General features: G+C 39.2%; 1 long non-coding RNA gene across 2 annotated transcripts in view; it reads right to left on the reverse strand.

The window, feature by feature from the left end:
* The window catches only part of LOC147581694 (uncharacterized), a 395,955-nt gene that overhangs the window by 127,424 nt on the left and 243,090 nt on the right, over positions 1–25,441 (reverse strand). The gene's annotated exons all lie outside the window — the stretch shown is intronic.

Consider the following 25,441-nt stretch of genomic DNA (forward strand, 5'->3'; position numbering starts at 1 on the left):
GGCATAAAAACAGACACACAGAGCAATAGAACAGAATCAACAGCTCAGAAATAAACCCATGCATATATGGTCAACTAATATTTGACAAGGAAGCCAAGAATACCTACTGGGGAAAATACAGTTTCTTCAATAAATTGTTCTGGGAAAGTTGGATATTCACACACAAAAGTATGACAATGAACCCCTGTCTTACACCACTCACAAAAATTAACTCAGTGAATTAAAGAATTACATGTAAGACCTGAAACAATAAAACTACTAGAAGAAAACAGAAAAAATATCCTTGATATTGGTCTTGACAATGATTTTTTAGATATGACACCAAAAGCACAAGCAACAAAAGCAAAAATAGCCAAGGGGGACTATATCAAACTAAAAGACTTCTGCGTATCAAAAGACATGATCAATAAAATGAAAAAGCCACCTACAGAATGGGAGAAAATATTTGAAACCATATATCTGATAATGGGTTAATATAAAAATATATAAGGAACTTATACAATGCAATAATAAAAAAATAATAATCCAATTAAAAAATGGGCAATGGTCCTGAAGAGAAACTTTTCCAAAGAAGATATGCAAATGACCAACAGATACACAAAAAGTGTTCAATATCATTAATCATCTGGAAAATGGAAACCAAAACCTCAAAGAGCTTTCACTTTATTCCTGTTAGAAAGGCTATTATCAAAAAGACAATAGATAGTAAGTGTTGGTGAGAACACGAAGAAAAAAGATGCCTTGTACACTGTTGGTGGGAATATAAAGTGATACAGCCACTACAGAAAATAGCATGGAGTTCCCTCTAAAAATTAAAAATAAAACACTCATATGATACAGCAATTCAACTTCTGGGTATATATCAGAAAGAAATTAAATCACTATCTCAAAGATGTATGTGCGCTCCCATGTTCATTGTAGGATTATTTACAATAGCCAAGGCATGGAAAATACCTAAGTGTCCATGAAAGATGAATGGAGGAAAAAAGGCCTTCAGAACATTCTATAGAAGAAGCAGAATGATATGAAGTCACTGTACCAACAGACATCTCACTTTCCCCACTTGGAGCTTTTCAATCAGGTAAATGCAGGTGATTATAAATTACTATTTAATAAGCATGGTGAACTTGACATTCAATGGGCAGTAATTAAAGAAACGACAACTTTTTTTGAGCCCAGAATATTAAACAAACCAACTTATTAAGTAAAAGTATAGTAAAGGTATGTCTCTTGTCATCCACTAGGAAAGTATATATAGGCCAATTTTTAATGATCTTTTTTTTAAATCTCAATTCATGAAATTTATGATGTGGAGGAATGGAGGGAAAGGAGCAGAAACTTTAGTCATGGGCAGTTGTACTTGACCATAATTTATGAAAAATTTAGCCCATAAAACCTCTCTTTGGCTCAACAGATGGGCCATCTTCCTACTAATTGGTTCTCTAGTATTTCTCCTTATGTGCATGGTGCTAAGAATCCAACCTGCAGAGGATGCAGTACTGAGCAGCCACAAATACCAATGCTTAGGACTCCTGGTGGGAACGGATGCTTGGCAGAAGGATTTCACTTGCGTTCTTTCTCTCAACTCCTGCTTCCACTCAACATCAAGTCCAGTTGACTTGGCCTCTTCAACATCACTCACTTCTTTCAAATCTTTCTGTTTAATATCCTGGCTCTGGTCTCAGCCATTGTCATCTCTGCCCTGGCTACTGTAACAACCTCCCAACTAATCTCCTGGCTCCCTCTCCACTGTCTTCTTTTCATTTCATCAACCAACAGATTGGACTCACAAATATGAGTGTAACATTCACCAGTTAAGCCTAAAGGAGCTAGAAAGGAACAGCAAATAAAGCCTAAAGCCAGCAAAAGGGAAATAATGAAGATTAGAGCAGAAATAAATGATACAGAAACAAAGAACAAACAAACAAACAACAACAAAACCAGTAGAACAGATCAATGAAACTAAGAGCTGTTTCTTTGAAAGAATTAGCAAAATTGATAAACCCTTAGCCAGACTTATCAGAAAGAAAAGAAAAAGCACCCAAATTGATAACATCATGAATGAAAGAGGAGCGATCACAACCAACACCATAGAAATACAAACAATTGGGGCGCCTGGGTGGCGCAGTCGGTTAAGCGTCCGACTTCAGCCAGGTCACGATCTCGCGGTCCGTGAGTTCGAGCCCCGCGTCAGGCTCTGGGCTGATGGCTCAGAGCCTGGAGCCTGTTTCCGATTCTGTGTCTCCCTCTCTCTCTGCCCCTTCCCCGTTCATGCTCTGTCTCTCTCTGTCCCAAAAATAAATAAACGTTGAAAAAAAAATTAAAAAAAAAAAAGAAATACAAACAATTATAAGAGAATATTATGAAAAATTATATGTCAACGAAGTGGGCAATATGGAAGAAATGGGAAAATCACTAGAAACTCACAAACTACCAAAACTGAAACAGGGTGAAATAGGAAATTTGAACAGACCTATAACCAGCAAAGAAATTGAATCAGTAATCAAAAATCTCCCAATAAACAAGAGTCCTGGGCCAAATAGCCTCCCAGGAGAATTCCAGCAGACATTTAAAGAAGAGTTAATACAAATTCTTCTCAAACTGTTCCAAAAAAATAAAAATAGAAGGAAACTTTCAAATTCATTCTACAAAGCCAGCATTACCTTGATTCCAAAATCAGACAAAGACTCCACTGAAAAGGAGAATTACAGGCCAGCATCCCTGATGATGAACATGGATGCAAAAATTCTCAACAAGATACTTGCAAATTGAATCCAACAATACATTAAAAGAATTATTCACCATGATAAAGTGGGGTTTATTTCTGGGCTGCAGGGCTGGTTCAATATTCACAAATCAATCAATATGATACACCACATTAATAAAATAAAGTATCAGAACCATATGATCCTGTCAATAGATGCAGAAAAATCATTTGACAAAATACAGCATCAATTCTTGATAAAAACCCTCAACAAAGGAGGGATAGATGGAACGTACCTCAACATCATAAAGGCCATATACGAAAGACCCATAGCTAATACCATCCTCAGGGGGGAAACACTGAGAGCCTTTCCCCTACTGTCAAGAACAAGACAAGGATGTCCTCTCTCACCATCACTATCTAACACAGTACTAGAAGTCTTAGCCTCAGCAATCAGACAACAAAAAGAAATAAAATGCAACCAAATCAGCAAGGAAGAAGTCAAACTTTCACTATTTGCAGATGACATGATATTCAATGTAAATCCTGAAAGAACTCCACCAAAGAATCACTAGAACTGATACATTAATTCTGCAAAGTTTCAGGCTATAAAATCAGCATGCAGAAATCTGTTGCATTTCTATACCCTAATAATGAAGCATCAGAAAAAGAAATTAAGGAATCGATCCCACTTGTAATTGTACCAAAAACCACTAAAATACCTATGAATAAATCTACCTAAAGAGGGAAAAGATCTATACTCTGAAAACTATAGAACACTTATGAAAGAAATTGAAGAGGACACAAAGAAGTGGAAAAGCATTCCATGCTCATGAATTGGAAGAACAAACATTGTTAAAATGCCTAAACTACCCAAAGCAATCTATACGTTTAATGTAATCCCTATCAAAATTCCACCAGCATTTTTTGCACAGCTAGAACAAACAATCCTAAAATTTGTATGGAACTACAAAAGACCCTGAATAGCCAAAGAAATCCTGAAAAAGAAAAACAAACTGGAGATCACGATTCTGGATTTCAAGCTGTATTACAAAGCTGCAGTCATCAAGACAGTATAGTACTGGCACAAAAACAGACACATAGATCAGTGGAACAGAACAGAAAACTCAGTAATGGACCCACAACTATATGGTCATCTAACCTTTGACAAAGCATGAAGGAATATCCAATGGAAAAAAGACAGACTCTTCAATAAATGGTATTGGGAAAACTGGAAGCGACATGCAGAAAAATAGAAGTGGACCACTTTCCTACACTATACATTCGAGATGGATGAAAGACCTAAATGTGAGACAGGAAACCATCAAAATCCTAGAGAACACAGCCAGTAACCTCTATGACCTCAGCTAGAGCAACTTCTTACTAGACACATCGCTGCAGGCAACAGAAACAAAAGCAAACATGAACTATAGGGACTTCATCAAGATAAAAAGCTTCTTCACTGCAAAGGAAACAATCAACAAAACTAAAAGGCAGCCTATGGAATAGGGAGAAGATATTTGCAAATGACATATCTGATAAAGAGTTAGTATCCAAAATCTATAAAGAACTTATCAAACTCGACACCCAAAAAACAAATAATCCAGTTGAGAAACAGGCAGAAGGCATGAACAGACATTTCTCCAAAGACATCCAGATGGCTAACAGACACATGAAAAGATGCTCAATACACTCATCATCAGGGAAATAAAAAATCAAAACCATGATGAGATATCACCTCATACCTGTCAGAATGGCTAAGATTAACAACACAAGAAACAACTGGTGTTGGCAAGAATGTGGAGAAAGGGGAACCCTCTTGCACTATTGGTGGAAATGCAAACCGTTACAGTCACTCTGGAAGACAGTATGGAGGTTCCTCAAGAAACTAAAAATAGAACTTCTCTACAATCCAGCAATTGCACTATTAGATATTTACCTAAAAGATACAAAAATACAGATTTGAAGGAGTACATGCATCCCAATGTTTATAGCAGCAATATCAGCAATAGACAAAGTATGGAGAGAGCCCAAATCTCCATCGACTGCTGAATGGAGAAAGAAGATGTGGTATATATACACAATGGAATATTACTCAGCCATAAAAAGAATGAAATCTTGCCATTTGCCATGATGTGAATGGAGCTAGAGTATATTATGCTAAGTGAAACAAGCCTCAGTCAGAGAAAGGCAAATACCATATGACTTCACTCATATGTAGAATTTAAGAAACAAAACAGATGAACATATAGGAAGGGGCGGGGAATAGAGAAGAGAGGGAAACAAACTACTAGAGACCCTTAATGATAGAGAACAAACTATGGGTTGACAGAGTGAGGTGAGTGGGTGATGGGCTAGATGGGTGATGGGTACTAAGGAGGGCACTTGTGATTAGCACTGGGTGTTGTTTGTAAGTGATGAATCACTAAATTCTACTCTGGAAACCAATATTGCTTTGCATGTTAACTAACTAAAAAACTAAATTTAAATAAATATGGAAAATTAAACAAATAAATGGATAATGAGTAAAAAAATCTTCAATGGCTTTCTGTTATGTTAAAGGTTAAAACACACACACACACACACACACACACACACAAGAGCAGGGGCTCAGGGCTTGAAGGGGGTCTCATCTTGCCCCTCCCCCTCTTGCTCCCTCCTGCAGATATACTGGGCTTCTTTCAGGTCTTCACACATCCTACTTCTTCCTGCTCCAGAGGATTCACACATGTTTTTCTCCTACCTGCCAACTCCTTTAGCCTAAATAACTCCATCCTCTGGGTCTCAGCTGAAATGCTATTTCCTCCATGACTCTAGCCTTTGCAGACTGCATGCACAAGTTAGGCAGTGCTTTATCCTTATTCCTGTAGCACTTCTCCACCATACCTCAGAGCACTCTGAGCTTACTCAATGTCTATCTTTTCTAGTAACTGAAAGTCTCATGAGAGGAGAAACAAGGTCCTTTTGTTTAATTTGCAACTATAAATTGCAACATAGCAACAAATACAACTATTTCCATTTTAGAGATAAAAATATTGAGGCTTTGAGAGTTGAAATTTTTTTTCCACGGTCCTTAAAATAGTAGGCAAAGCTGAGCAGCTAATCTTTGTCCATTACTCTCAAAAGTCTAAGATATTTTCATTATTTCACTTGCCTCCTTACCTATGATTCATGGAGAAAGTAGAAATGTAAGAAATAAATACCTAATACCTATTATATTCTAGGAGATCTATGTTGTTTTGATTAATCCTCACTGCCCTCTGTAGTCTTCTAACTTATCTCTGACTAGATGTGAATCTCTTGAGGTCGGGGATGATCTTTTATGTTTTTGCGTATTTGGGATGTAGCATTTGTTCCTGAACAGAAATGAAACAGTGTGCTAAGTGATGAGTATTCACTGACTGCTTGGAGAGTAACTTTGGAAGAGACAAGTTAAGCACGAACCAAACCGTGAGATCATGACCTGAGCTGAAGTCAGATGCTTAACCGACTGAGCCACCCAGGCACCCCAAGATGAAGCTAATTTTATAGAATAGTCTGATAAAATATTAATAGAAATATGTTTAAAAACTCAGAGAGATAAAAATTAAGGAAGAATAAATCAACAACAAAAATAAATGCAGAATCTTAGAAATAAAAATGCAGTATATATGAAATAAAAATATATATATACTAGATCAGAAGTGGATGAAGAATGGTTTAGAGAACTGAAAGATAGAACTAAGGACTTCACCCAGAACACAGAGGCACTGAAATCAAGGATATAAAGGAAAAATCCACAATCATAGCAGGATATTTTGAGATATCTCAGTAAGATAATAAATAGATTGAGCAGAGAAAAAAATTAGCAAGGACTTAAAATCTAAACAAGAAAAATAATAAGCTTGAGCTAATAGATACATTTGCAGTATTGACCATATTCTAGGTCACAAAAGATACCTAAACAAATTTTAAAGATTCAGCAACATACAGGCCATCTTCTCTAACCAAAAATTAATTAAATTGTAAATCAAATAAAAAGATAATTTAAAAACTCTAATGTTAGGAAATTCAAACTCCAAACCTTAACTTACTCATGAGATAAAGAGGAATCACAATGTAAATTATTTAGAATAAGATGCTAATGAAATTATTTCACATGAAAATTTATAGAAAGTAGCTGAAATGGTACTGATATAATTTTTTAAAATCAGAACTGTAAATGAATGCATGAAACCCTAGCACCTAAAAAATGAAAATAAAAATAAGCCTATAAGAGTAGGTGAAAGAAAAAAAATAAAGATGTGAGCAAATATTAATAAATAAGAAAAAAAGAAACAGAATTGAGGACATAAAAAGCTAGCTTTTGGAAAAATCTAATAAAATACACAAATCTCTAGCAAGGCCAATAAGAAAAATAATGTGAACATGCATGAATAAACATTATCAGGAAAGAGAGGAAATGTAACTATGGAAACAATAGAAAACTTTAAAACTCATGAGAAAATATCAAATGCAATATACATTCTAATTCATTTTTTAAAACTTAGATAATATCTCATAAAAATATCTATTACCAAAATTGTCTCAAGAAAAAATAGAAAAACTAATAAAATCAGTAACCATTAAAGAAATTGACTAATCAATTTTCCTTTTAGCCGGAGTGACAGTGGGGTGGGAAAGTGGAAAGAAATTGTTCTAGAAGTAAGTTCTAACAAATCTGTAGAAGCAGATAAATCTGCATTTTGTAAAACTGTTTTAAAGAATTGAAAATGAAAGGTGTCCAATCTTTCTAAAAGGCTAGTTGATCCCCAAATTAGAAAAGGTAATACAATTATAGTCTAAGTTTATTTATGAATACAGATGCAAAAATTAGCTGAGTTTAGTAGAATTTTATCATGACCAAGTAGAGGTTAGTTCAAAGGTGTAACAAAAGCTGAATATCAGACAATCTACTAATTTCTTACATGACATTAACAGATAAATGGAAAAAAGTTTGATGCGAAAAAATCGATAAATTTCAACATACTCATTCATGATGGAAATTCTTGGTAAGAATTTCTAAGAATTCTTGGGAATAAAAGGAAATGTCATTAATCTGGAAAAATGATTTTTGTCAAAAACTTGCATCAGACAACATACTCAGTTATAAAACTGTAAATCCAGTTCCATTAAATAAGGAACAAGATGCTTTTAGTTGCCACTAGCTGCTATTCAGTTTTGTACTGAAGATACTATCCAATACAACTCACAAACAGAAAGAAAAGAAACATAGGAATTAAATAGGAAAACTCAAAACTTCACCCTCATTCAGTTTCCCAGTCTTCATCCAATCTCATCCAACATGTACCCTTACTATTTCTGATGAATCAAGTCCCTCATTCCACTCTGCTTTGAATCAAAGACACCCTCTCCTCTGTCACATAGACAGAAAAGTAGTTAATTTGCCACTCTGTGGGTAAGGGAAGAAGACATCCTGATTTGTAAGTTTGATTTTTCTATAAGAAACCAAAAATTGCAGGCACCTCTCACATGGTGAAAATTAGCTTTCTCCTGAAGTCCCTCATTAAGTTACCAATGAGATTTTCTCTAATTACATAACTTTACCTTTATTGTCATTTGTCATTTTCTGAACTCTGAATTAAAAGACAAAACCTTGTCAAAGAAGACCTCCATGATAATCCCCTTAACCCAGCTCTTAAGATTTTCTTCTGATTGACAGAGGCTCCATTCTAAAACATGATTATATCAACATTATCAGTCCTTGAAATTATAGCTGTTCTTTGACACACCAGTCATACTTTTAGAAATTTATTCTAAGGAAATTATCAGACGCTATGAAGGATATCTGTTCCAGCATTATTTATAATAGTAAAATTTAATGTTTAACAATATGGAATTACATATTATAGGTCCTTAATCTCATGAAACATTTTTCAGCCAATAGAAAAACCCTGCTGTAGGAAAACATTTATCAACATGAGGAAAATGTTCTTGATATCTAATTAAAAAACTAAGCTACAAAACTTTGTTTGACAAACGTCACTATTATTTTGATAACAGTTACACGCCTGGGAAAAATCCTGAAAAACTTTACAATAAAAATTTTAATTTGCTTATCTCAGAACAGCATGATTACAGGTATTTCTGGTTTATTTATTTGTTGTTTTTTTCCTTTGTGGGTTTTTTTTTTCCCCCATGGGTTCCAAGTGAGAGAAAAAAGTAGCCCCTGACATTTATCGACTGGGAGCTGTTCTGGCTCTAATAACCACGGTGTTCTCCTGAGGAGCGTAAACAATTTCACACCTTCATCCCGGACTGTGATACTGTAAGGGAAACAGTAGACCATTCTGTAAACACATGTAAGCACAGACAAAAACAGAAACACTGTGCAAACCACAAACCGCCAAACATGGGTGACTGCAGCTTCTTTGCCAATTATAGCATTAGCCCAGTCTTCTTCCACCTCCTAGATAAAAACTACTAAGATACCCAATCAAAGAATTTCCATTGTCCTGCTTCCTGACAGCACCCAATCCAGAGCAAAAGCACATGCCATCACATCATCTAATACAAGCTTAATCCTATAACAAGCCCTCCACGCACACCCTAATTGCAGCGATTCCCACCTGTCTCCCTTGCTGCAGTAAAATCAGTAAATCTAACTTTGTTTTACTCTAGGTTTGATCTTGGTCGTCTTTGGCCAAAGATGGTCATTAATGTAAAATGTATGCATGGAGCATGTATTATTTTATAATTAAGGGAAAAAAACATTTAAAACTGAAATGAAATAATCTTCATATATTAATATTTCAAGTGACTTCCAACCTCCAGGAAAGAGGCAGATCCTTGGCTGCCACTGGGTTCTTGCATTTCCAACCAGCCAGTGCTCCAACTCAGCACGACTGAGCTGAGATCCTCAGGTATCGTTGCCTTTGGAAACTACTGAAGGTATTTCAGGCACATGTTAAGCACAGTTTCTCAACAGCAACACTATTGACATTTGGGCCAGATAATTCTTCTTTTTTAAATATTTATTGATTTTTGAGAGAGAGAGACAGAGCACTAGTGGGGGAGGGACAGAGAGAGGGAGACACAGAATCCAAAGCAGGCTCCAGGCTCCCAGCTGTCAGCACAGAACCCAACACGGGACTCAAACTCATGAACCACGAGATAATGACCCGAGCCAAAGTCGGTCTCCTAACCGACTGAGCCACCCAGGCACCCCCAGATAATTCTTTACTATAGGGGGTTGTCTGCATTGCAGGGTGTTTAGCAGCATTCCTGACCTCTACCCACTAGATGCAGGTAGTACCCTTTCTACTGTTACAACCAAAAATGTCTCCAGACAATTTCCTCTAAGATGCCAAGGGAGGGGCAAGGTTGCCCAATGATGTGGAGGGAGGACAATAGAAAGCAAGAAAGATCCCCTGAGGCAGGGGGAGCGGGGGAGGGAGGGGGAGGCTGGTATTTGAAGGCCTAGGGTTGGTTCCTCTGTCTCTGTGGGGCATCCTTGAGAATGGAGATTGTCATTCTTGCCCTACCTACCTCATGAGGAGAGTGTGAAGAAGTGAAAGAAAAGATGTAAACAGTCTTGAAAGTAGCTAATGAGATAACTATTTAGTCAACAAAGATTTATCAAGTGCCTTCTGAATAATTGTGTATCTATGGTGTTCTAGCACAATCAAAAAGTTCCAACTGATGGGGCGCCTGGGTGGCTCAGTCGGTTAGGAGACCGACTTTGGCTCGGGTCATAATCTCATGGTTCATGAATTTGAGTCCCGTGTTGGGTTCTGTGCTGACGGCTGGGAGCCTGGAGCCTGCTTCGGATTCTGTGTCTCCCTCTTTCTCTGCCCCTCCCCCATTCATGCTCTGTCTCTCTCTGTCTCAAAAATAAAAATAAACATTAAAAAAAAAATTAAAAAAAAAAAGTTCCAACTGAGAAGGTACTGGACCCTGAGTCTGACTGTATGAACACAGGAAAATGACAAAATGGCATTATTAAGGCTAATCTAAAATAATACAAAACAGTAACAATGATTCCTTCACAAATAGTCATATAATTAAGGTAAATTTATTTAATTTGGATTTGCCTAATGTTGCTTTGTAGGGAAAACCAATTTTCACCTAAGAAATTAAAAAATCAAATTATTTGTTCTAAAAGCAGTCTTTCATAGAGTTTTCTAAATCTTGGCATTACTTTTAATGTAGAACTGTGAACTACAGTCAGCTAGCTCTGACTCATTCTTGGCGGATTTACTGAGTCAGTAGAAGGAGGGAATAAACTAAGCAATGACAAACAACACATGTTAATGTGTCCTTAGATGCTAGGAACAATCATTTCTGGAGCATCTAAATGAATAAGAATTATAGAGCAAAAGGGGCACCTGTGTGGCTCAGTTGGTTAAGCATCTGGCTCTTGTTTTTAGCTCAGGTCATGATCTCTCAGTTTGTAGGATCCAGCGCCGTGTGGGGCTCTGTTCTGAGAGTGCAGAGCCTGCTTGAGATTTTCTCTCTCCTTCTCACTCATGCGCTCTCTCTCTCTCTCTCTCTCTCTCTCTCTCAAAGAGAAAGAAAAGAATTATAGAGCAATGATCAAAAATGAAGAAATGTGGGGTCACAAAATAATAATTTGAATAGCTTTGAAATAAGAGCAGCATAATCCAAAATTAATAGATCTCATAGGACCCAGAGTGGGTCCCACGGGACCAGCCAAGAGGGCTGGCTTGGGACACAATAGGTATAAAACTCAAGCCAGAGGAAGCAAACACAGAATTCATTGAATAGCATGAATGACAGAAAAAGTATTGCAGAGCGTCTGGAGCCTCAGAAAGGAAAGGAGAATGAGTCTCTTCATCCTTACAGGGTTATATTGGAAAAAGGTCCAGGATACCCGTTCTTTCAGGAATCCAGGGTAGGGTTCAATCAAAGGCCAGTGACAGGTGAATAATAAGTGTTATTTGATAAATCACTGAAGGTAGAGGGTATTTATGCCATCATCCGTAGGGGCTGTTTTGAAGTTAATGTTCTGTCAGGATCTGGCTTTATTAGCCGTTAGTGTTTGGAGCCTAGGACAAAACTCAGAGAAAGATTGACTTTCTTGTTACTCCCTTGGAGTAGGACCATAGCTTCTTTGAGTTTTACCCAAATACAAAATATAGAACATGAATAGATGGGGCCTAGCAGAAAAACAGCAGAAATGCAGCCTTTCTAAAATGGAGTCCCTTCAAATTCCCTATCTCATCAATAAGACTTTTCAGGCAAGTAGCATAGTTTACTATGTGAACTCCTTGTAACATTTAAAAAATATATTCCATGGGGCGCCTGGGTGGCGCAGTCGGTTAAGCGTCCGACTTCAGCCAGGTCACGATCTCGCGGTCCGTGAGTTCGAGCCCCGCGTCGGGCTCTGGGCTGATGGCTCAGAGCCTGGAGCCTGTTTCCGATTCTGTGTCTCCCTCTCTCTCTGCCCCTCCCCGTTCATGCTCTGTCTCTCTCTGTCCCAAAAATAAATAAAAACGTTGAAAAAAAAATTAAAAAATATATATATATTCCAAATAATGAGGTGAACCTTAGAGTCTTAATGAAATTGAGGATTTCTCATAATGTTTTTTTCTAAACATGATGGTTTCTATTTTTCTCTTCTGTTTCCTGAACAACAGAAATCAGCTGTTTTCATTTACAAATATTTTATTGAAAATGCATTATGAGGGACCTTTTAAACCAGCTCTTAAACCAAGTGGAATGCTTGCCCGTCTTTGCAAAAAATCAGATGTTTCTTATCTCACTTTTTTAAGTCTAAAAAAAAAAAAAAGGGAACTGGTCTGGGGGTATAAATAAAGTCTCACAGAACTGAGATGCCAAGATTAAAATCTTTCTCCTACATGGTTATTTAATGCAGTAGTTACTAAAGGAAAATAAGACCATTCAAAAATGGGTTCAAAGAGTAGAAAGATGTTCCAGTTAAACTGTGTAAGAGACTTGGAGGGTCACATGGTCCCAGCGGTTAACGGTGGAGTTTCTGTTTATTATTTACATTGTAGTTAGTTAACAAAACAAGTTTTGGTGAGAAGGCTGGCCACCTGGTGCAGCTCACTCCTGGAGACTTGCTTTTCAGAGCCAGGAGGTGGGTACTTCAGTCACCTCCCAGCCTCCCCAGCTCTCAGAAACTTCTCCCCAGCATGGGAACTTGTTATCAGTTTCCTTCTTTCACACTCCCTGGCGAAGTTTCACATTTTCATATATATATATATATATATATACATACATACACACACACACACACACACACATACATATATATATATGTACATATATATATGTATGTATCTGGCAAAGATCACAAAATAAATGAAATAAAGAGAATTTCAAGATACAAACTGGTATGGGGGGCGGGGAATCTCAACGTTTGACATTTGTATCTAGATAGAAAACTTGACACAATAATTTGATCTCGTTTTACAATCTTTCTTGTGCTGTTTTGGGGTTGTTTTTGTTGTTGTTGTTGTTTATTTTTTATTTTTATTTATTTATTTTTTTAAGAAAACACTGCTGTCTACAAGCAAGTCTTTTTGGTCAGTATCATAGGCAGTAGGCTGTGCCTATCTTCCTTCATTAAGTTTACACTTGACACTTGGGACTCCAGGAGACTTGAATTTGGAATTGTTTTCAGAGTGGATACTGTTGACCTCTATTCCAAATTAAAGATACCAAAAGGTAAGCCAATGTGCTGTGACAGTTTCATCGGGAGGGTTTTCTTGTGTCAAAACCCTCCTTATCTTCATGTTTAGATACTCATGCAGCATGGGCATTTCCTGTTGTTTGGGTCATTACACTGAGGTATGAAGGATTAGAGTATCTCGAAAGGATGGACTTCTCATTGTGAGGATGATAACATAATGGAGGGAGGAAGACAATTCTTTCTCCTTTAAAAGAAATGGGAGAGATTCTTACTTATCTGGAAAGGTTTTCCTGTGTCTACCTGGCCACTGGGGATGCCACTTCCCATTCCCTTAGCACATGCTACAGGCAAAGCAAGGGAGTTCCAAGCCTCTGATAATTTAAGAGGAGGGTGGTTGAAACTTTTTAGCAGCTTGTAATTTTAATCACCCGCAGTGGCATGGACTTTACTAGACTGTTGATTATCCACCTGTCTATACATTAGAATACCCTGGAGAGCTTTTTTAAAACACCTAATGCCAATTAGTCTGGAATGGGCCTGTGGTATCTGCATTTTTTAGGAGCTTCCCAGGTAACCCTCATGTTTAACCTGGAGTGAGAACCATTGAATTGGACTCTTGGTCCATTTCTCATCTACTGAATCAGAAGTTCTTGAGGGAAGTCCCTGGTGATCTGTGTTTGCCAAGCATTGCCAGAGGTCTGATGAGAGCAAAGAATTTGCAGACTCAATATTTATTAGGTTCTCACTGTAACCCTGCTTCATGGCAGAGGGCCATGAAGATGTTTTCTCCCTTTTGCAGATGATGAATCTGTGGTTTAGAAAAATTAAATGATTCACCCAAGTTCATCTAGCCAGAAGTGAGAACTTGGGACAAGCCTTTGACCTCAGAACCCCATACCCTACTGTTGCTTAACCCATAGAATGTCAACTATATAGGTGGATGGTAGGTCTGGTTCTTGGTTAGGTTCTTAATAAGTACTTCACACTTTCATTATATTTCCATGTCCTCTTTGTGGATGGATGGCAGAGATTTCCCTAAAACTGTGCACCCCGCAGTGTCCCTCATCCCCTCTGAATGCTGATCCCCCTCTGGAAAAAGCTGACTCGGTGATGCACAGCATCCCAATGCTGACAAGCTGGGCTGCCTTGGGGCAGCAGCCACAGGCCCTCTAACTGCACTCATTGTGCTCCTGTTGTATGCAGAGTTCTGTGAGATTTAGGGATAGAAATACACAGTCTCTACTCTCAAAAGTTGTAGGACACTATCCAGAGTCAATGGAACAGGTAGAAGGAGCATTTACAGAGTATCCCATCGACTCGAAAGGATGAATTAGAAAGTCCAACTGAAATAATAGCAGGGTGCAAATGGGAATAGTCATGAGGGATGACTCAGAAGGACTGGCTAGATTTTGAGCCAGATTTGTGGTGAGAACATTCAACCAGGTAGCTTGGAAAATACATTAGAAAGCAATCAATCAATGTCAAGCATTGTCCTTAGAAATGTGGGTCTCCGGGTCCTGTGAGGATGTTTTATTGCTGGCGGAATAAAAATGATTATGTAAGGGCATGTTCAACGTTCAGTGTGGATGCTTTGTATTTTATTTTCCTTAGCTTGGCAACCTCCACAAATAATGGTGCACAGTAGAATTAAAGGGATTTGAAAGGCTCTTCCTGGAACTCAGATCATACATACTGGTTGGGTATTTGCATCAGATTCCTTTTTATTCATTTGCTCTTTCTGCTGGTAAGCCCATGGTGTGTCCAGCACGTTGGAGGAATCTTTGATCCCATCTCAAATAAAATAGACTAATGCACATTTATTTTTGCCATTTTCATTATCACTAAATGATATGCCAAAAAACATTTCAATATAACCTCTGGAGAAAATAAAGCACTTTCCTAACTAACATCAGTCTGTCTCTTCATAAAATGGAACCACACATTTGGAATGCTCCACTCTCCTCAAGCTACTTCAGAGCTGTGGTACATGAAGTGCCTGTCCTGGGTCTCCTTCTGGAAGAAGCTGGTCTCCAGAGCCCAAAAAAAATGATAGGAAAAGCAAAGCACAGCATAAATATGTATTGAGGAAGGTCTTACAGTTTTGTACTTTCTTTCTTTTGGTATAGTCTTGGTGCTCTTTCGTTTCAACAGAAGACTGTTCCCTGTTGTTTCTATGTTAATCATGAAACTGGAAAGCTAACTCAATAGCAGAAGATATATGTGTTTAATGAATCACAACAAAGGCAAAATAGGGCCAGATTGGCCACTGGATAGTTTAGGAAATATCATGGGGCTGGCACATTGAAGAACCAAGAAAACAAAATATAGCCTGCTCTCTGGAGGTAAAGAAATGTCCAGTGTTTCCACCATTTATTCATCCAAAAACTATTTGCCGAAGACCTCCTGTAGATGTTGGGAATAGAGCAGTGAACCACACATAAAAGTCCCTAGTGCTAAAGGGAAGATACACAAGATAAATAAGGTAGGGACTCTCCTGTCTTCCTATCTCTAAGTCTCATAATACGCTGCATACCATAGGAGCACAATGAGTGCAGTCAGAGGGCTTGTGGCTGCTGTCCCAGGGCAGCCCAGTTGCTGGGGCTAGAGACTGTGCAGCACTGAACGGGCTCTTCTCAGTAGAACTTCCCTGGGCCTCTAACTTAAAAGGTGAAGTTCAAGCTGCACCTTTAGCATGATGTGGTCACCACATGGCAGTAAAGTCATTTTGCAGAATGTGGAAGCAGATGAGGCAGTAAATATGAAAGATTCATCTGCGCAGGCTCCAACAAGATGGCAGCTTGGGCCCCAGTTCTTCCTGGGTGTTTGCCCTTTACCCTGATAGAATACAATTCTGGAGAATTGAGTCGGTCTCCATTGCTGTTTTATACCACCTTTCCACCATCCTTCCACCTTCCTGGGTATTTTCCCTTTCTCCCTTTCTCTTTTCCTGATTCTTCTTTCTACCCACACCCACTCTTCTTCTTTTCTTGCCTTCACCATCCATATAGAGTTTTCCACAGGCTTTGCATTCAACGTTATGCAAATTCAAAGGTGAGCAAGACTTGATCTCTGTCCTGTGGAAACTCAAAACTAGCTTGGGGAGATAAGCCTGAACACAGGCAGGAGCTGGATGGCCCTGTCAGATGGATGGAGAGTTTAATGAAGAGACATTAAGCAAAGATGTTGACAGTGTTAGGAGAGCTGTAAGGGATGGCGAAGCACCTAGGAATTAGCCACAGAAGGAAGCCATTATATCCCCGAAGCCCAAAGGAGCAAAAGAAGGTTCTGAAACCCAGAGAAAACTATGGCCATGGAAGAGGGGCTTCCCAGCAAGAGCTGTAGCCTCATGCATTCCACACGGATGCTATCTTTCTCCTTACCCCTCTTTTCCTTTTCATTTGACCTCCTCCATTCTCTTTTTATGGCCCAAATTCAGTCTGTGTTCTCTATTGGCTCTACTTTTCTTCATCAGAAAATTCCATCCTGACCTGATAAGGTAGATGTAAGACCAAGCTCATGGCCCCTTCTTGCATTGTATAAGCCAGCATATCGAGCTTTGGTCAGGTGATGATGGAGGATTGTTTGTTTGTTTGTTTGTTTGCCTAGCTTGTCCAGCTGAGAAGGTGCTAAGAACGGGCCCTGAGATCGTGAACGGAGCAGGGGAAGGAGACTGGGGACTAAATTCCAGCTGTCTCACCACTGGAAAGGTCTGCATCCAGTTTTCTCACACCTCACCATAGTGAGTATTAACTTTCCCTCCAAAAAAATACAAACTTGCTTCATGTAGAGAAGGAATATACCTCCTGTTAAGTGACTCAAGTAATAATCATCCCAGAATTTTTGTTCTTCTTCATCCTGTTTATATTAAATACCACCATGCTACAGGTGCCTAGGTGGCTCAGTCAGTTAAGTGGCCAACTCCTGGTTTTTTGGTGAGTCAGACTCTGAGCTGACAGTGAGGAACCTGCTTAAGATTCTCTGTCACCCTCTCTCTATGCCCCCCCCCACTCTCTCTCTCTCATTATCTCTCTCTCTCTCTCAAAAAATAAATAAACATTTTTTAAGAACCACCATGCTAGTTGAAAATGAGTTGGTCTTTACCATCTGGGATATAGAACCAGCACTAGATTACTAATTCCTAATTCCTCTCTCTTGTTGGCTAGGGGTGAAGGAGAAACTCTCTCCAATCTGCCACAAACAGAAAGATGAAGAAGGAGAGAAATGCAATCAGAAGATGAAAGAATTTGAAGAGAATTTGTGACATATATTGGACTCTCTTTCACTAAATACTTTGCACCTTTAATCTTTTTTTTTTTTAATTTTTTTAACGTTTATTTATTTTTGAGACAGAGAGAGACAGAGCATGAACGGGGGACAGTCAGAGAGAGAGGGAGACACAGAATCGGAAACAGGTTCCAGGCTCTGAGCCATCAGCCCAAAGCCCGATGCAGGGCTCGAACTCCCGGACCGCGAGATCGTGACCTAAGCCGAAGTCGGACGCTTAACCGACTGAGCCACCCAGGCGCCCCTACACCTTTAATCTTTAAAGAAATATTTACTTGTGTTGTGGGTTGAATTGCGTCCCCCTACCCATATTCATATGTTGAAGTCTTAACGTTCAGAAGGTGACCTTATTTGGAAAAAAAAAAAAAAAGTCGACCTTATTTGCAGATGTAATTAGTTAAAATGAGGTCATGCTGGGTTGGGTGGGCCCCTAACCCAGTATGACTGGTGTCCATAAAAAAAGGGAAATAGGAAAAAGGGACACAGACATGTGTGCGTGGAGAACACGACGTGAAGGTGAAGGCAGAGATGAATGTGATGCATTTACAAGCCAAGGAACAAGGATTCCCAGCAAATCTCCCAAAGCCACACAAAACGCCTGGAACAGATTGTTCCTCACAGCCCTCAGAATGAACCAACCCGGCTGACACCTTGGTCTTGGACTTCTGGCCTCCAGAGCAGAGAGACAATACATTTCTGTTGAGTAAGCCACCAGGTTTGTGGCACTTTATTATGGCAGCCCTAGTAAATTAATATAATTTAAAACCTGGTACTTTAAATACAACCAGGAAGTATCTTGGCTGCAGAGCCATGAGTTTCCAAGTTCACCAGCATTTAGGCAGGGCTGATTTTCCAGGAAGCTGCACAGGAAGGAAAGTTCCAATTTCAGCAGCCCCCTTTGTGGAGATGGCAGGATCTGGAATGGCGAATCTTGTTAAGATGCTCCACAGCGATGATGATGATCAGGATTTGCTTATAATCCCCACTACCTCCTGTGCGGGTCCCAGAAATATTCAGGATGGAGCTTTCTAAGATACCTTGCTTCTCATAGCCAGGCAACCAGGAGGGTAGTTACTAAGATTAACAAGACTATGGTTATACTTAACATAGATAAAACCTGAAAAACTCAGATAACTTAAAACTTGTAATATTATGTAAAATCTCAGCCACTGGTGTTCACTTACAAACACATATTAATGCAAATCACATCTGTAAGTCAGACTATAATGAAACTCTTGGCAACCTAAATGATTGACGTTTTCTGTTGCTTAAAATAATAAGAAGTGATTGAGTCCCCAAATCTAATCCTGTCTTCTCTTTGCCTGGAATCTTAAGGTCAAGTCAATTGTCCTAGACTTCCAGATTCATAGGTTCCAACTATAATGACCCTTGTCAAATAATGCTATGCACTTCTAAATACTTATACAAGTAGATTTTTAAAAAAAGCTATAGGCTCACGTTTACCCATACAAGTTAAAAGAGAGGAGTTGGTATATATCACGATAAAAAAAGAAAGGGGAGGGCAGATAGAAACCAGAGAATATAAGAAATCCAAAGAACAAAGCACAGGGAAGCCCAGAGCAAAAACAGACAATAACTTACGAGCAGAAGACAAATTAATAGGAAGAAATCAAAAGAGATGAGACAAAAGAGGCTATTAGAGGTCCTATAGGATTGCTTTTTGAATTCCTGGCAAACATTACTTATATCTCCCAAGAAACTCATCTATAAAATGGTTCATGTCAACTACATTTGGGTATGACCAGCATGGGAACAATAAAAGGCACACAAATCAAAATTACACCGTTTCCTAAACATGCTTTATTGTAAATTTTATATTTAATTACATTGAGTTTTGACACATGCAGAATTCCATCAAAATGTTTTTGTATAATTTCCTGGGAGGTACATTTACCATAAACTATGTTTGGCTAACCTTGAAGGAACTGTTCTCTGAGTCTGCTTGCTTGAGCTCCTCAAATCAGAGCTGCAGCCTGGAACACAGTGTGGGGCTGGGATGAAATCAGTGATAGGGTTGGCAGGTGCTCAGCCAGACTTGGACTGAATATTTCAAATAATCGCCTGTATATTACTCTATAAGCTTCTGCAATTTTGACTTCAGTGAATTTTTACATTTTAAACACGTTTAAAGTTCACACATCTTTAGTTTTTACAAAGAGGCTCAAACTGGATCCAAGGGTTTTGGGGTGGTTTTTGTTCCTGTTGTTTTCTGTTTTGGTTGTTTTGTTTTGTTCCTTCCTTCCTTCCTTCCTTCCTTCCTTCCTTCCTTCCTTCCTTCCTCTTTCTTACTCTTTCTTTCTTTCTTTCTTTCTTTCTTTCTTTCTTTCTTTCTTTCTTTCTTTTTCTTTTTCTTTCTTTCTGTCCTGCTATTGCTATGAGAAGCTGCAGGACTTATTTTCAGTCCCATCATCATCACTGAACAGCAGTGCCTGGGACCAATCTTCCTGGACCCCAGCTAAATGTGCACTGTGGCACGACTCAGATGTTAGCCACGTTTAGTCATTTGACTGTGGATAGCCCCATGTACTCCACTGGCCTTGCGAACTTCTGAGTCAACCCCAGACACCTCAGCCCCTGCTTCTCTGCAGACATGAAGGCTGTACATCATAAAGGAGCTGGTCCAGGTCACAGAATCACTTATGGAATTCAAATTCTGAGCTATTCTCTATTAACTGACAGACTGTGCTGACACTTGAAACAAACATATACCACTAATCAAATGCACAGATGTGTAGAATATTGTCTTGGTGCTTACCAAAAACGAGTGCATATTTTAACAAGTTTTTAAATATCTTACCTACAGGAAGTGATAGGAGGGGAAAAAGTGTGGCCAATATGATCGATATTCTACTATTATTAGCAACATACTAACCAGAAGTCATTTTCTCTGTTGTGTCACAACGGAGTTAGTGATGTTTTGGTTTACATTTCTTAATATGAGGGGCGGCTTAAGTTTGAGATTTAAGGGCTAAAGGATTTTATAGGGTTTTTTTTTTTTTAAGTTTATTTATTTTGAGAGAGAGAGAGAAAGAGAATGAGTTGGGGAGGAGGAGAGAGAGGGAGAGAGACAGAATCCCAGCCAGGTTCTGCACTATCAGCGCAGACCCGACTTGGGGCTCAAACTCACAAACCTGTGATAGCATGACCTGAGCAAAAATTAAGAGTAGGTCGCTTAACTGACTGAGCCACCCGGGCACACCAAGGATTTTGTAGGTTTTAAGAGATTTTTTTTTCCTCTCTCTCACTTCCCCCAGCTCATTTTTACCTCTGTAATGTTCCCACTTCATTAATCCTTCCCCTGCAGCTTGGATATCCAGAGGAATGAGATAAGCAGGTGGGTGTGGAGGGGGGATCCAAATTTGGAATAGTGGCTTGAAAGCCCAGTGTCCTACACCCAGATATTTAACAACAGAGCAAACTTCCTCATTCCCAGTTGCTTGCTCATTCCATTTGTCACTCTGAATTGATGATCTGTAATCATCATAATAATGATAATACTTTATAATTTAAAGTGTTTCTGGACACAGTATCTTCTTTAAGACCCTCAGTCCCATGAGTTAGGCTCATAGCATTAACCATAAGCCATAGCATTTCAACAGAGGTCTACATGGAAGATGTGTAGAAAGAAAAAGCATGCTTAAGAGCTGGCACACAGCAGACCAGAGCCAAGGTACAGCTGTCACTCTGAGTGTAGAGAATTGGGTGTTGGTTCATTTACTGACCTTGCATACAGCAAGCTCTTCCTGAGAGCTGTCCTCTCAGTTTTTGGCACACTTTGGGTTCAGAATGCTCATGACATTGGTTCTTTTTTTTTTTTTTTAATTTTTTTTTTCAACGTTTATTTATTTTTGGGACAGAGAGAGACAGAGCACGAACGGGGGAGGGGCAGAGAGAGAGGGAGACACAGAATCGGAAACAGGCTCCAGGCTCTGAGCCATCAGCCCAGAGCCTGACGCGGGGCTCGAACTCACGGACCGCGAGATCGTGACCTGGCTGAAGTCGGACGCTTAACCGACTGCGCCACCCAGGCGCCCCATGACATTGGTTCTTAAGACACAGGTTTCTCCCACCTGCTACCACCTACATACCCATGAATATTCTTTTCCTTGTTCCTTCAAAGGGCTACTCTGTAGATGAATGACAGGCCTCTACTACCACCACTTCCAGTGCCGCAGTTTAACACCTCTGTGCTTTGCACCCTTCTGTCTACTCTTCTTTCTTTTTCCTTGTTTTCTCTTGCTTCTCTGAGTCCTTCTGCGTCCTGCTCATGTGATCACAGGTAAGTTATTTTACGTCTCTGTGCCTTAGTTCTCCCATATGTAAAAGGGGATGATATTAACACAATCAACTTCTTAGGATAGGTAGGAGGGTTGAATAAGTTACTACTTTAAAACAGGTATTTGCTCTATATTAAACATTCAATAAGTATTAGTTATTGTTATTGTTGTTCCATGTTGTATACCATATAGAGACATTTCCTTCGGGTTGGTTGGTGAGTTAACCAAAAAACCACTTGTGGAGGATAGTCCTTCCATAGCTTCTAATGTGGAATCTGGGGCTGCTTTTTGTTATTTTCTTTCTCTGCTAAGTTCCTTCCTTATTTTGCTGTTATGAACTGGGGCCTTGTTTGGGTTGCCAGAAGCCTGGTTTTTGAATGTAGTTTTCCTGAAGTAATAGGAGAAGACATTTATTGCCGTGACTGCATTACTTGGACCCTAAAGAGTCCCATTCACTTTATTTTTTTTCAATATATGAAATTTATTGTCAAATTGGTTTCCATACAACACCCAGTGCTCATGCCCTCCTCAATACCCATCACCCACCCTCCCCTCCCTCCCACCCCCCATCAACCCTCAGTGTGTTCTCAGTTTTTAAGAGTCTCTTATGCTTTAAGTCCCATTCACTTTAAATGATGAACAGAGAATGTGTCATAGTTGGAGAAAATTTGATAGAGAAGCCCCAACATGATTAAAAGTTTGGGAAAGAAAATTTGTGAATGCACCCAAGGTCCTATGGTCTTGAGAAGAGAAAGTTGAGGGGAGGTTTGATTACTGCCTCTAAATACTTCTGTATTTATTAAGAAAGGGATACTAATTGGCTTCTCTGTTGAGGCTCAGATAAGAAAGAAGTCAATGTTTGGGTTTTTTTTGTTTTTTGTTTTTTGTTTTTTTTTAACGTTTACTTATTTTTGAGACAGAGAGAGACAGAGCATGAACGGGGGAGGCTCAGAGAAAGGGAGACACAGAATCTGAAACAGGCTCCAGGCTCCGAGCTGTCAGCACAGAGCCCGACGCGGGGCTTGAACTCACGGACCGCAAGATCATGACCTGAGCCGAAGTCGGCCACTTAACCAACTGAGCCACCCAGGTGCCCCTCAATGTTTGTTTTTTAAGGCATTCTCAGTTCTGGGATCCAGACGAAGAGTCATGATTACATTTACATTCCCACCTAATCACTCCAACTGTAGTTCTAATTTTACCTCCTTCTTGAAGACTTCTTAAATCCTTATCAATGTCTAGTATATTTTGTATCATGCCTTTAACAGTTCGCCTCCCCCATTATATGGTAAGCTCTCCAATTGGGTCTAATCCATTGATGAAACCAAACAATTCACATTGTTCTTTGAACTAGTAAATGCTTAGTACAAATGTGTTCAATTAACCCACAGTTATAACCTGGATGTTCCTAGGCTTTGCCACCCTAAGTACCTGTGTTATTCTCTGTGCAGGAAAGGATTAACTCAGTAGGCCTGGACTACCCAAACTCTGCATATTTCTAAGAAAAGCTTGTCTTAGGGACTGACCCTCGGCCAACTCTTGGGAGATAACTTCTAAGCCCTCAGAATATTTTCCCTAAGAGTGTTTTTATATGCCTGAAGACCTGGGCCATGCTGTACCAGTTTGACCAAATAGTTTAAGCTAGGACATATGATTTATGGTAAATTCTCCATGTGCCTTTTTGCTTTGCTGATTTTAATCTGTATTCTTTTGTTGTAATAAGCCATACCCATAAATATAACAGCTTTCCTTAGTCCTATGAGTCCTTTTAGTGAATCATTAAACCTGAAGGATGGTTTTTAGGGACCACCTCCAACAGTTTCCTATTACCGCTATAAGAAATTACAATTTAATGGCTTTAAGCAACACAAATTTATTCCCTTACAGTTTTGGAGGTTATGGAAATAAAATGGGTCAGCAGGGCCACCTTCCTTCTGAAGGCTCAAGGGAGAATCTATTTCCTTCCCTGTTCTAATATCTAGAGGCTGACTGCGTTCTTTCACTCATAGCCTTGTCTTCTATCGAGTTCAGCATTATAGCAACTCCCGTCTCTTTCTCTCTGCTTTCATCATCACATTGCCTTTTATTCTTCCTCTGATCCTCCTGCCTCCTTCTTATAAGAACCCCTATGACTATATTGGAACAACACAGCTACCAAGACAATCTCCCCAACTCAAGATCCCTAACTTAATCACTTCTGCACAGTCCCCTTTTCCATGTAAGGTGACAGATTCACAGATTCCAGGGATTAGGATGTAGACATCTTTGGGGTTGGTGTTATTCATCCTGCCATAACACCACACAAAGGCCAACATTACAATGGCTCTCCATTTCCCTACTTGCTGGGCAACTGTGAGACCTATCTCCCCACCTCTTCCCCTACCCAAGGAGCTGGCCCAGATATTTCTTGGAAATATTTCTTGGAATCCTTGGGGATATCTTTCATATTTTGCCTCCAGTACCTCTTCTTGGGCTGGGGAGCAAAGGGAGAGTGCAGAGAGTACCTCTCTGAGGACAGTAGAGCTTGTGTCTTCTTGGAGGATGCTGATTTCCAGCTACTCTCATGGATTGCTTTAGAAGAGAAGGCATTCAAAGCAGTTGTTTTCAAGTTGCAGTCTTAAGGAGCACCACCACCAGATTCATCTAGAAAATTTGATAAGTTGGATAATCCTGGCTGCACCTTCAACCCATGAAATGAAATTTTGTGTGTGTATATGTGTGAGCACATGTGTGTGATTTGCTTTTAAAAGTCTGTTTAAAAACAAGCTCATTCCTGAAATAGTAACTCATAAGAAAACTTACGAGTTTTCATAAAGTTTGAGATTATTTGGCTTAAAAAATAGCATTAGCATCATGGAGAAAAGCAAAACATCTCTTTTCTTTTGTCTCCCAGAAAAAAATGTTTCACTCTCACCTTCCTAAGCATGTGTTTTTTGTTTTTTGTTTTTTCTGGAGGGGGGGTCCATTTCCCCAGAGCACCCCCTGAAGCCTGAATTAATGTAAACCTCTAAATCTGGTCATCACTACCATCATCGATTTATGCCAGATTCTCCCAAACTATTAATATTGGCTTGAAAAATCCTCCTTTCTCACAGCACTCTAGGGCATGTACTTAATCTTTTAATAAGTCAAATAAAAATATTTCTAAAATGGTATAATTCTGAGGTAACTGGAGATATCCCAGAATACTACAAAACCAAGGCAGGCAATCACCAGTTCAAGTAATCTGCTGAGCATGAAAATAAGTTGGTATAAAGTTAAATAAGGAGTCAACAGTAGGGTTGTGAACCTGATTATCACTGCCTTGACACAGAGTTTACCAGGGTGTGGGCACATTGGAAAAGGACATATGCAGTCTTCAAACTGGTCCTGATTTATCTGCTTACTTACCTGTATCACAACAAAAGAAACTTGGGAATTGTGGTCCTGCTGCTCAAAACCCCTGAAGATAATCAGTCTTTGGGGAAAGGGCCAAAGAATATTTGGGTCCTTTTTGCT

Source organism: Puma concolor, chromosome B1, assembly GCF_028749965.1.
Source record: "Puma concolor isolate L17-30 chromosome B1, mPumCon1.1.hap2, whole genome shotgun sequence".
In the NCBI taxonomy this organism is placed as follows: Eukaryota; Metazoa; Chordata; class Mammalia; order Carnivora; family Felidae; genus Puma; species Puma concolor.